Source organism: Adiantum capillus-veneris, chromosome 12 (genome assembly GCF_014529385.1).
Source record: "Adiantum capillus-veneris isolate H3 chromosome 12, ASM1452938v2, whole genome shotgun sequence".
NCBI classification, from domain to species: domain Eukaryota; kingdom Viridiplantae; phylum Streptophyta; class Polypodiopsida; order Polypodiales; family Pteridaceae; genus Adiantum; species Adiantum capillus-veneris.
Window position 1 is genome coordinate 116883644 of NC_140942.1, and position 13250 is coordinate 116896893.

The following is a 13250-nucleotide window of genomic DNA, read 5'->3' on the forward strand; positions in this document are numbered from 1 at the left end:
AAGAAAATAGTCCATTTAGCAATATCCCTCTGGCTTTTAAACAGTTGTCCTCAACTGTAGTGCTTGTATATATCCTTTCATAATTTCGAGATAGGATGCTAATTCCTGCTCGATCATCCACTGAGCATCTAGAGTAGAATAATTCTTAAACTTTACCAAATACTTCCGTGTAATCTTCTCAAACTTAAGTGGCCGCTTCTGATGATGAATGATCTGCTCCGGTTGGAGTATTTCTTCCGTTTCCTCAACCTCAGGAGGTTCCTCAACAATAGGGGCGGTCCCACATGGCCGGAGTAAACTAACATGGAAAGCATTTTGGATCTTCCAATTAGATGGTAAGTTCAATCGGAACGTCACATCGTTCACTTGGTCAATTATCTTAAACGGCCCATACTAGCGATTGGAAAGTTTTACCACTTTCCCTTTATGAGTCGCTTGTTTCTTTGGTCTTGCCTTCTCAAACTTGAGTAAGACTAATTGATCGACTGTTAAGTCGGATTCCTTCTATGCTTCTCTGCAACTTTCTTATGTTTTTCTTGAGAGCGCAAAATTGCTCTCTTAACTTGCTCATAGGCCGTGACCAAATGCAAGACAAACTCATCTATTGCGAAAATCTTATCCTTAGTGACAAGGATCGGTGGAAGCAAAGGCTTACCATAGAGAATCTCAAAAGGTGCTTTCCTCGTAGACGAATGCACGGTATTGCTATACGCGTACTCAACAAGGGGCAAATACTTTTCCCAATCGGGTCGTCTTTCTGACACATAAGATTTCAGCATATCGAATACTGTGGAATTAGCGATCTCACTCTGTCCATCCGTTTGAGGATGATATGTAGAAGAAAAATTCAACTTCGTGCCAAGGTTATCAAACAAGGCACGCCAAAAGTTGCCTGTCATGGGAGGATCTCGATCACTCACTACTTGGGCAGCCGATGATGCTTAAAGATCTGTGCTAGAAAAATTCTAGCCATATAATCTGCCTTGATTGTTTTCTTAACCGGAACAAAGTGAGCTTTCTTGGTAAATCTGTTCACGATGGTCTAGATCGCATCATTTCTAGTTTGAGTCTTTCGGAGATCCATAATAAAATCCATGGCAATACTCTCCCAAGGTCGATCAAGCACAGGTAAAGGTTGGAGTAACCTAGGCGTCTTATGCCGATCATACTTTACTTTTTGGCAAACCAAACATTCCTTGACATATTGATCAATGTCGGCTTTAAGGCTTGGCCAAAAGAAATATCGTTCCAATGCTAAGGTCGTAGGGAGAATTCCTCGATAACCGGCATAAGGTGAAGCATGTGTTTCTTCCATGATTTTCTTTCTCAATGGTTCTGCCACGCAAATTGCTTGGTGGTGATAGAGGTAACCATTTTGAATAGAATAAGGAATAGAATAGGGATATTCATCCTCTCTGTTCTGTAACTTATTCCAAATGGAGGAGAAGTCTTGGTCATTCGGATACAACTCTAGAAGTGATTCCAGTTCTTGGTGATACACAGAAGTAACTGCGTTCACCTAGGCCGTTTAGACAATGTGTTTGCAACCACATTCTTGCTCCCAGCCGTATGGAGGATCTGAAAGTGAAACATGGACAAAAAGTTGGCCCATCTCATTTGCTTTTAAGATAATTTCTGTTGCGTAAGAAAATAACGCAAACTCTAGTGATCAATTTTTTGATCACAAAATCTGCTCCTAGAAGATAATGCTTACAGGTAGACAAGGCGTGGATCACAGCCATAAGTTCCTTCTTGTAGGTCGAGGCATGCAATTCTGCATCCTAAAGTCGTCTACTTTCATAAGCCACTGCTTGGGCTTCTTGGTTAAGCACTGCACCGATGCAATCATTTGAAGCATCGCAATGCACCTCGAATGGTTTCCTTAAGTCTGGCACTATCAAAATAGGTCCATGGCTGAATAGGTACTTTAGCCTACCAAAGGCACCTTGTTGTCTCGATCCCCACCTGAAGGGGGTCTTTTTCCTTGTTAGGTCATGAAGTGGTCCTGCTACTTGAGCAAAGCCTCGGATAAACCTTCAACAGTAAGAACACAATCCCAAAAAACTTTGTATATCATGTACCGTAGTGGGAGTTGGCCACTCTTGCACGACTTTGATCTTTGCGGGATCCATTTTCACTTGGCTGTGTGAGACTATATGGCTGAGATAGTATATCTTAGTGAGGAAGAACTCACTCTTCTTTGCATTCACATGCAACTTATGCTTTCGCAATTCCTGAAACACTATGTCCAAGTGCTTTCGATGTTCCTTCTTAGTCTTTTGAAAAGAAGAGTATGTCATTAAAGAACACTTCTGTGAAAGCTCGGTGTGGGGTGAAAATTCGATTGAATGTGGCAGGAGCATTGGTCAAGTATGTCATCAAAGAACACTTCTGTGAAAGCTCGGTGTGGGGTGAAAATTCGATTGAATGTGGTAGAAGCATTGGTCAAGTATGTCATCAAAGACGAGTATGTCATCAAAGAATACTTCTGTGAAAGCTCGGTGTGGGGTGAAAATTCGATTGAATGTGGCAGGAGCATTGGTCAGGCCAAACGGCATTACCAAAAATTCATAAAGTCCAAAAGTTGTGCGAAAGGCTGTCTTATGGACATCCTCAGGGGCTATGCGTATCTGATGATACTCGCTTTTTAAGTCAATGCGACTAAAGATGCTTGCTCCCTACAACTTATCAAGAATATCATCAATCCGGGGTATCAGAAAGCGATCTTGATAGTGATCTTGTTTAGAGATCGATAATCTATGCACATACGAAACGTGCCGTCTTTCTTATGCACCAATAGGACTGGAGAGCAGTAAGGTGAAGTACTTGGCCGTACTTGACCTTTTTTCTGAAGCTCGTTGACTTGCTTCAAAATTTCCTCTTGCTGAGCAAGACTAACCCTATAAGGGGGTAGGTTTGGGGGAGAGCTACCTGGTACGAGATAAATGCGATGATCTTTCGGACGTTCCGGAGGTAGCGTGTCTAGTAGAGTATTCGTGAAACAAGCTTTATACTTTTCAAGAAATCGAAAACATTCAATTACTAAACTAGAGAGCGAACCCTCATTCGTTTTTTTTTCTCTTTCACGTGGAAAATCAAGTAAGCAGAAACGCACTTCTTTATTTCCTTCTTAATGGAGATATGGCTTTACAATAGTAAAAAGCCAATCCCTTGCATCAACAAAAAATTTAATGTTCCTCATGTTCAAAAGGGAGGGTCTTTTCTACATAATCTGGGACTCGTTGTATATGGTAATGCCATGGCATACCCAAGATGATATCACATCTCTCGATAGGTGCCATCAAAAAGCATTCGCGGTCCTTGTATTCACCAATCCGAAGGTCGAGTTGTCCTTGCACGAGAGTTGCATTGGTGGTCAACCCCTCGAATGCTGATCCGGAAGTGACCGGAGTTTCAAGCTGAGCCGTTGTAAGGCCCAAGCGTTCTGCGGTTTCCAGTGAGATGAAGTTGTTCGTCGATCTAGGGTCGTAGAGGATCAACACCCGCTTGTTATTCACAGATCCCTTGCCTTTAGGCCTTAGAACACTGAGTCAAGTTTGATACTTTTGACGAAGGGAAGATACCTTGAAAGCTACCGCTTTCATTGGACAATTTGAAGTTGCCTTTGCAAACGGCAATTTCTGAAAAGCGTCGAAGGTGAGGCATGAGACCAAACACCTCAAGGGGATTGCAAGTACTTTGTGGTATACCAAAGCTCCGCAAGGAACTTACAACAAGACTTGGATTCAATTCAAGGCTGAAGTTTTTGTTGTGAAAGCGGCTGCGGATCTCATAGTACACAGGGCAGTGACATATGTAGTGCAGCTTTGTCTTTGGCTCAATATGACTTAAATGACATATCCTAGCCTCGGTTGGTACTCCTCGAAATCTACCAGTCTCGATCTGAAGTTGATGCGAGGATGTGCGTATCTGGCCAATAGCACACCATATCCCATGAGATAAGTATGTATCCATGTATCAAGGCCTTGTCACAAATCCGTCCTCCGTGAGTTGGAGAAGATGCTCTCTATAGAAAGCCATCTTCTTGCCCAACTCCTGTATCGGCTGTATCCATGTGCTCATGGTATCTAGCTGAATTAGATCCTGACGTATGAGTGCAGTGATTTCTGTCCGTGTGATAGATAGGGAGGGTGCAACCAAGGAGTACTCGAATAGGGGCAATCTGTCCATGCTGAACCCATGTAAATGAAACAATGATGCTATTTGCCCATTCCAACATGTTGTATCACCCTGCAGCGCTAACGGTCTAGAGTACTCAAGGGCCAGCCGAGCATATATGTCTCTAGGGAGGTCCCTTAAACTGTGCATAAAGGATACTGATCTGGTAAGTGCCTCGACCACGAGGGGAGGAGCAGTTAGCTTTGCTCAAATAATGTCATATGGCACTGAAGCCTTAGCTTGAATCATCCGAGAAATTATAGAGACTAGAGGCCTCTCCATACATCTTCATCCATCAGTGCTATCAGATCTGCCATGGTGATCCAATGAGGGTCCCCATATCTGAACTCCATAAAGCATAACTGAAGCCACTAGTGTCAAAAAGCCAGATATTTGTTCGAGGTTCTTGAAATTGAACCTACGAACACATCCTCTCCAGGCTCCCTAATGCCGCATACGCTCTAGTCAGTCTCGTCTCTATTGCTCTCCTCAAGGAGAATACTGGGCCACTGAAGACTGCCCCAAGATAGGTAAATGAATCTGTATACTCCACAGTCTCTTGACCATACGTAAAGGTGGGAGATGACCTCCTAACCCATTGTGCCGTGGTGTTAAACACCATTACCTTGGTCTTACCAAGGTTCACTGACATTCCACTATCCTTGGCAAACACCTATAATGCATCCAAATGACACTGCATCCCTTCTAGAGAATTTGAAATCAGCACAATACATCAGCATATAACAACAGCGGAATTCATGTCCTTGCTAGCTGAGCACCTCTGTCTCCCTCTTGCTCTACATAGTCTGGAAACTCATCTACATATCTTCCAAAACGAGTCTGGGATAGGGGGCATCCGTGTTTCACCCCAATAGTGGAGTGGACCCTCAATAGTGCGTACTTGGCCCACCATTGTCCTATATAAATCCAAGATTCCCCAAATCAGCTTTGTGGACACTCCCATGTCCTGTAGTCTACATATAAGTCTGGCTCTCGGCAATGTGTCAAAAGCTTCGCGGAAATCTACAATAGATTCTCTTGCCATGGTGCCTACCCTCCTCAATAATAGCTTTTAGTGTCAAAATTTGGTCAAGAGTAGAGAAACCTTTGCTAAATCCTGCTTGCCTTGATGCTCGTATGCCCTCTCTCTGCCCATCTATTCAACTCTTGCTCAAGAATAGATGCATACAGCCTAGCCAATTTGTGACCCAACCATGATTGTGCGGTAATTCCTAGGAATCATGGGATCTTCTAACATGAAGATAGGCACAATCATGGACATACTTCAAGTCTCAGGAAAACCCTTGTACATGGCTCGATTAAACCATGAACTCTGGCAGAAAGAAAGAAAGAAAGATCTATTAACGTCCTTTAGGAGGCCGACCTCGACCTATAGACAAAACCATAGTTACAGGGAATGGCCATTTTCAAGTCGCGTTCCCCGTTCCCATCCCGATTTCCCGTTCCGGATCCCCGTTCTGTGTTTCAAACATGAGTATCCGAAACAGGGAATGGCATTTCTTGCATGTTGCCGTTGCCTGTTCCCTGTTCCGATTTCCCGTTCCGGGTAACTATGGACAAAACAGATACATCTATCTTCTATGAGAGAGAGGCAAAAAAACGGTTTGATGACGAGAGTGAGAGAGAGAGAGAGAGAGAAAGAAAGAAAGAAAGAAAGATCTATTAACGTCCTTTAGGAGGCCGAACTCGACCTATAGGACAAAACAGATACATCCATCTTCTATGAGGTCTCGTTCATCAGGGAAAATAAACCAAAATTCATAGTAGCTCAGAGCTCCATGGTCATGAGCTTACTGTTATACAGTGCTTCCTGGCTTTTATGACTCATAAAAGCTTAGTTTTACATAAGGGGTGATAATCCATGAATTTACATCAAAATATATATAAGGAGAGATAATCTCTACTTTGGGGACGTGGGATTCTTGAATTCTCTAATGAGAGAGAGAGAGAGAGAGAGAGAGAGAGAGAGAGAGAGAGAGAGAGAGAGAGAGAGAGAGAGAGAGAGACCCTCGTGCCGATGCAGAGTGCTTGGGGAGGCTGAGAGAGAGAAACTGGGCACTCCTACGCTCGAGGCTCCTTGTTTGCGATGCTCCTTGCTGTGAATGACACCTCTGCTCAGTCAACAAGGAGTAGATGTAGATGCTGACATAGTTGGTACATGTGCAGAGCGTAACCTCGGTCTTCCTCGTTTCTTTCTATTAGAAGTGCTCGCCTCAGTGGGATGCATCGAAATCTGCACCTTTGCTTTCAAGCGGGCCATGGATGTGCTAGAAACGGTAGTAGGCAAATGAAGCATTAGTTAAGGCTAGTAGATGGAATGTTAACTAGATTTGATGCTAATGGCGGCTTTAATTCTCAGAGAAGTGTCCAAGGCATCAAGCAATTGAAATACTGTGATGCCGCGTAAGGTTATGGAAACGATTGGTGGAGCTAGTTTGAAGTAGCGAAACAAAGAGTTTAATTTGCAACAGTTTGTCTCGCTTGGATTTTTACTCGGGGGGTCACTATGTATAATTGTGTATCTCACGTGCATTCAAGTACTATTTCTAAAAATACTTATTTGTGAGTTTTTGACAAATAAAATGCACCCTTTTGCTATTTAATCTGTAATGTTTTTTCCCAATTTCATTTTATGGTATCTTTCTATATGTGAAATGTGAGAAAAAATGAAATTTAATAACCCTTTCCGTTGCACTCACGTGATAATCACATAATTATTAAGTGACCCCCCCAAGGAGACCCCCCCAAGGATTTTTAGTGGTGGAAAAGTAATTACATTGATCTACTTTTACTGTGTGCTTAATTGCCGGACACCCTCACCTAACACCTAGAAGAACCGACCAAACTCGGTCATAATCAATGATGGTATTATCTTCATTGCTTTGTAAGAAAAGGTCAAGAAAGAGGTCACCCTCTTCTCCTTCTTCTTCACCTTCGTCCTGTCTTGACGAAAGCTATGGCTATTCTCCTAGAGAATACAAGAGGGGAGGACATCGCAAATCATACCTTGCATGGCGAAGATCACAAAAGCTCAAGAAATTCAAAGAGGGAGGAAAGAGTGTCTCTTTCGTCACCTATGATGGCACCTTTGGTGCCACCGACAAAGTATTGGCCTTAATCCAACAATTTGATGTGGCCTTTGGAGACGAGGGCTTCACGGAGTCCTCCAAGTTACGCCATGTAGCTTTGCACTTCCAAAAATCGGCTCGTCAATGGTGGGCTATGGCTCAGTGAAGATAACCCCAAGGTAAGTGTATGCATCTGTATACTCTACAGTCTCCTGACCATATGTGAAAGTCGGTGCTAATCAGGCCTAATTTTTGAAGGCTTTGGCGCCCTTCGGAGGCACTTTAACCCTTCAGTGAAGGGCAAAAATATTTTTACCCTTCGAAAGAAGGATAGAATATTGAAAAATCTTTGAGTAGCCCTTCTAATTTTTGCGTAAATATAGTTTAATGAGGGATAGCTTAAAATTTACCCTTCAAATGAATGATGAAGGTCACCCTTCAAAAAGGAGCCTTGGTGCTGATCTCCTGATCCACAGTGGTATGGTGTTAAACACCATAACCTTCGTTTTACCAAGGTTTACAGACAATCTACTGTCCTCTGCAAAACTCTGTAATGCATCGTTGCATACGCTCTGGTGAGACAGAGATCAACACAATATCATCAGCATATAACAACAATGGGATCCACGTCCCTGCCAGCTGGGCACCTCTATCACCCTCTCTGTCAATGTAATCACTCATCAACATACATACCAAATAGAGTAGGAGACAATGGGCAGCCCTATTTCACTTCAATGGTGGAGTGAACTAAATCAGATATCCATTGGTGGAGCTAATTGCAAGGCGACGATGTTGGTGGAGCTAGTTTGAAGTAATTGCAAGGAGACGTCGAAACCCTAGGCCATGCAAGGCTTCGTCGGTTAGCAAACGTGATCGAATGTAAACGGCAAGGGAACGAATGAATCAAAGCCCTCTTCCAACGTGAGAGAGAGAGAGAGAGAGAGAGAGAGAGAGAGAGAGAGAGGAATTCTTGTGCGAGTTAAGTCTGCTGAAAAACATGTATTGACGAAGGACATTTTGAGAAAAGGTTTTACTTCTCTTTGCCTGAGCTGTTTTTTGCTAGCCAACCTCAGCTAAAGATAGCCTTAATCTGATCTCTCATTTGCAAGTGACGTGGTACTTCTTTTCTTTGATGTACCCCTGATTATGTTAACATCTCGTGTATTTCTTAGTTGAGCATTTCTTGCAAAAAGAGAGAGAGAAATGAAATGAAATGTTATATTAACGTCTTCAAAAGGCCAAAGTGACCTATGAGACCAGAAAGTTACAATGCGGTGTATCTGATACAAAGTCAGATTAACAAAATAAATTAATCTAGGATGACAAAATATAAATACTGCGGAAACCTAAACTAAGTTGACAGGTGTGAAAGGTGAAAGGCGTGAAATGTGTGAAATAAGTAGTACAATGTGTGTACAATATGGGAGAGAGAGAGAGAGAGAGAGAGAGAGAGAGAGAGAGAGAGAGAGAGAGAGAGAGAGAGAGAGCTTGGCATTGCTGAGTTTGTTGCTACCCTCCTATTCCTCTACATCACCATTGCCACTGTCAACCGCTATGCCCAGTCCATCTCCTGTGGCGATGTGGGCGTCCTCGACATCGCCTCCGCCTTTGGGGGTACGACCTTCATTCTTGTGTACTGCACTTCTGGAATTTAAGGAGGACACATTAACCCTACGTCACCTTCGGCTTGTTCTTGGCAAGAAAGATTTCGCTACCTCGCGCTCTCTTCTATATGATAGCTCAATGTCTTTCCACATGGTGGTAAGGCTTGTGAAGGGCTTCCAAAAGAGCTTCTATTTGCGGTTTGGAGATGGTGCCAATTCGGTTGCCTTCCCTTGCTCTATGAGCACTGGTCTTGCAGTTGCTGAGATCATTGGCACCTTTGCCCTTGTCTACGCCGTCTTCTCCACCATAGACTGGAAGCGCAATGCTCGCGACTCCCATATCCTGGTGTTGGCACCCCTTCCCATTCGGTTTGCTGTGTGTGTGGTGTACTTGGCTACAATCTCAATCATTGGCACTGACATTAACCCCTCTCGAAGATTTGGAGCTGTTATTATCTTCAATAAAGAAAAGAGTTGGGATGATCATTGGATCTTTTGGGTGGGTCCTTTCATTGAAGCAGTGATAGCGATGGAGTATCACAAGTATGTGCTAAGAGCAGCATGGACATGTTGCCCCCTTTCCAATATTTTCTTGATGCACCATCTCTGGCTCTTAGACTCATTCGGCAAGATCTTATCCAACTTGATACTAGGAGGACATGGATAGAGCCATCACGGGAGTTGGGTACGAAGAGGGCTTTCTATAGAGAGCATCTTCTCCAACTCACGACAGACGGCTTTGTCACACGGCCCAGCTACATGGACACACATCTATCTCATGGGTTACGATGTGCCATAGGCCAGATACGCACATCTTCACACCAGCTTGGGATTGAGACAGGTAGATTCAAAGGCATACCAACAGACAAGAGGATATGTCAGTTATGCCATGCAGAGCCAGAGACAGAGTTTCACTTCATATGAGATACGGGGACGCTTTCACAGTTCATTCAGAGATGGTTTTCACTCGTTAGATATGCACAGTCTACTATGAGATACGGGGACGCTTTCACTGTTCATTCATAGATGGTTTTCACTCGTTAGATAGTCATGAGATATCAGGATCAAAGATGTCTCGGATTATTTCTACTTGAGATACAGAGACATAGAGACTCTCTATTGAGAGGACATAGACAGAGACAGTCCTAGAGACGCATTTCAGATTTCTTCAGTCCGAGTACCACAGAGGCAAAGGGGCCACCACCACCACCACCACAGAGCTCGGTTCCCACCCATACACACACCAGTGGTACTCTCATTGACCGAGCTTTATAGAGAGAGAGAGAGAGAGAGAGAGAGAGAGAGAGAGAGAGAGAGAGAGAGAGAGAGAGAGAGAGAGAGAGAGAGAGAGAGAGAGAGAGAGATGGATGAAATGAAATGTTATATTAACGTCTTCAAAAGGCCAAAGTGACCTATGAGACCAGAAAGTTACAATGTGGTGGATCTGATACAAAGTCAGAGTCAAGAGTAACAAGATGACAACAATGACAAAAATGAAATGCCAAATGTCACAATAAAATACTATGGAATCCTAAACTACTAGGTGTGAACTAAGCAGCTAGCTGGGATAGCTAGATCACAAGAGATCCAGCATCGGTTGCTGGCGGATCTCATCAATCTCCTCCATGGTCAGTAGTCTGACCGGGCGTCGTGCATGTCGAGCCAAAGTGATCCGAATCCTCTGATGCAGCCTCCGTCGATGCTGTGTAGTCCTCCGCAGTTGTGGGCGTTTGGATCTTCCAACCTCGATCGATCAGTGTGCCTATGGTGTGAGACGACGAGCTCTGTTGTGGTAGTAACTCCTCCGGGTGTCCAGTGGCAGCTCTAAAGAAATCTGTGATCTGTCTCTGGGACTGGCTAGCCTCTCCTCTCATCAGGCTCTCTCTGTGTCTGCGTAGCTTGAGCAAAAACAAACCCAAGCATCTCTGATCCTCGTACTGCATGACTGTGGAGAATGGTCCAAAGCCCTCTCTGAACAAGCAATGGAAGTGGCCTCGTATCTCGTAGTAGACGGGGCAGTGGCATGTGTAGTGCAACTCTGTCTCAGGTTCGATGTCACACAGGGGGCTTGTCTTGGCCTCTGTTGGTACTCCGCTGTATCTCCCAGTCTCGATCCGCAGCTGGTGTGAATATGTACGTATTTGGCCGATAGCACATCGTATCCCATGAGACAAGTGGGTGTCCATGTATCTCGGCCTCGTCACAAAGCCATCAACCGTAAGCTGGAGGAGATGCTCTCTGTAGAAAGCCATCTTCGTGCCCAGCTCTTGTGCTGGCTGTATCCATGTCCTCCTGGTGTCTAGCTGAGTCAAGTCCTACTGGATGAGCCTGGTGATCTCGGACCGTGTAAGAGTTAGAGAGGGTGCATCCTGTGAGTACTGGAAGGGAGGCAATCTGTCTATGCTGAACCCATTCGCCTGAAACCATGATGTCATCTCCCCATACTAGCATGCTGTATCTCCCTGCATGGCTAACTGTCGAGAGGACTCAAGTGCAAGGCGAGCATATCTGTCTCTGGGAAGTTCCCACATGCGGTGTATGAAGGAGACCGATCTGGTGAGCGCCTCAACCACTAGTGGGGGGGCAGCTAGCTCTGCTCGAACAATAGCACGTGGTATTGAGGCCTTGGCTCTAATGAGCCGCGAGATCATAGGGACCAGAGGCTTCTCCATGTCTCCCCATCCATCACTGCGGCCTGTCCTCCCGTGATGATCTAATGAAGGTCCCCAGATCTCAGCTCCATAAAGTAATGCAGAAGGCACCAGAGTGTCAAAGAGCTAGAGCTTTGTCCTAGGCTCTTGAAACTGAACCTGTGAACACATCCTTTCCAATCTACCCAATGCTGCATGGGCTCTGGTCAGTCTAGTCTCTGCTGCCCTCCTCAATGAAAATGTTGGCCCACTAAAAACCACTCCGAGGTAGGTGTACGCATCTGTATACTCCACAGTCGCCTGGCCGTATGTGAATGATGGTGCTGACCTCCTGATCCACTCTGGAGTGGTATTAAATACCATGACCTTGGTTTTACTAAGGTTGACGGACAAACCACTTTCCTGAGCAAACCTATTCAAAGCATCCAAGTGACGTTGCATCCCCTCCGGAGAGTCTGAGATCAACACAATATCATCAGCATGTAACAATAATGGAATCCATGTCCCTGCCATCTGTGCACCTCTATCACCATCTCTCTCAATGTAGTGGAGTGAATCGGGGTGGATAGACCCTCTGAGGTGCGTACCTGCCCCACTACTGACCTGTATAATGCCATGACTCCCCAAATGAGCCTGTGGGTACTCCCATTTGTTGTAATCTGCGCATCAATCTAGCTCTAGGCACTGTGTCAAAAGCTTTGCGGAAATCCACAAAGCTACAATAGATCCGTTTCCAACGCCATCTACCCTCCTCAATGATGGCTTTGAGTGTCAAGATATGGTCAAGAGTAGAAAAACCCCTCTTGAACCCTGCTTGCCCGGCTGCTCGTATCCCCTCCCTCTCTACCCATCTACTCAGCTCCTTGCTGCTCAAGAATGGATGCGTACAACCGTGTCAATGTGTGACTAATCATGATAGTGCGATAATTCCCAGGCTCCATAGGGTGTCCCGACTTGAAGATAGGTACAATAGTAGATAGGCTCCAAGTATCAAGCAAGCCCTCACACATGGCACGGTTAAACATCACTGCTAGAAGCTCTGCTAGTAGATCTCTGGCATGTGTGAAATGCTCAGCCACTAAACCATCATGATCGTAAGCTCTCCCAGTCCTCATCTTGTCAATGGCCTTCCTCACCATCTCTGCGGTGAAAAAAGCACATGTGTGTGGGCATGGATCGGGGGGGGTCGGGAAGGGGGGGGCTGCTCAGGAACTGTGTACAGAGATGATGCGTACGGGCCCCAGTCCTCTGTAGAAGTGATGGCGGGGGGGGGGGGAGAGTGCTCCTGAAAGAGCCGCCATGCCTCACGTGAATCTTGACTCAAGAACAACTGATATAGATCCTGCTCTAGCTGAGCCAAAAATGCCCTCTTCTTCCGCCGCACTAGGCGTCGGAAGTCAATCTGTGACTGTCTGTGAGTGATGTCCCCCAAAAGCACCTCCCTCTGAAGTCTAGCTCTAGTGTCCCAGCATTCCTCATCATACCAACTGTTCCGGGGCATGCTCCCCGAACGGCGTCTCTGCTCAGGCTAGGTATGTGGATATGTCTCTGTTGCTGCATTAGAGAGAGAGAGAGAGAGAGAGAGAGAGAGAGAGAGAGAGAGAGAGAGAGAGAGAGAGAGAGAAATGAAATGAAATGTTATATTAACGTCTTCAAAAGGCCAAAGTGACCCATGAGACCAGAAAGTTACAATGCGGTGTATCTGATACAAAGTCAGAGAGAGAGAG

The 13250-nt window shown here is 45.0% G+C and overlaps 1 protein-coding gene and 1 pseudogene across 5 annotated transcripts in view; both read left to right on the top strand.

Moving 5' to 3' along the window:
- The window catches only part of LOC147446381 (pachytene checkpoint-like protein), a 96656-nt gene that overhangs the window by 22449 nt on the left and 60957 nt on the right, over positions 1-13250 (top strand). The window lies entirely within an intron of this gene.
- Positions 8753-9539, top strand: LOC147446382 (aquaporin PIP2-1 pseudogene; annotated as a pseudogene).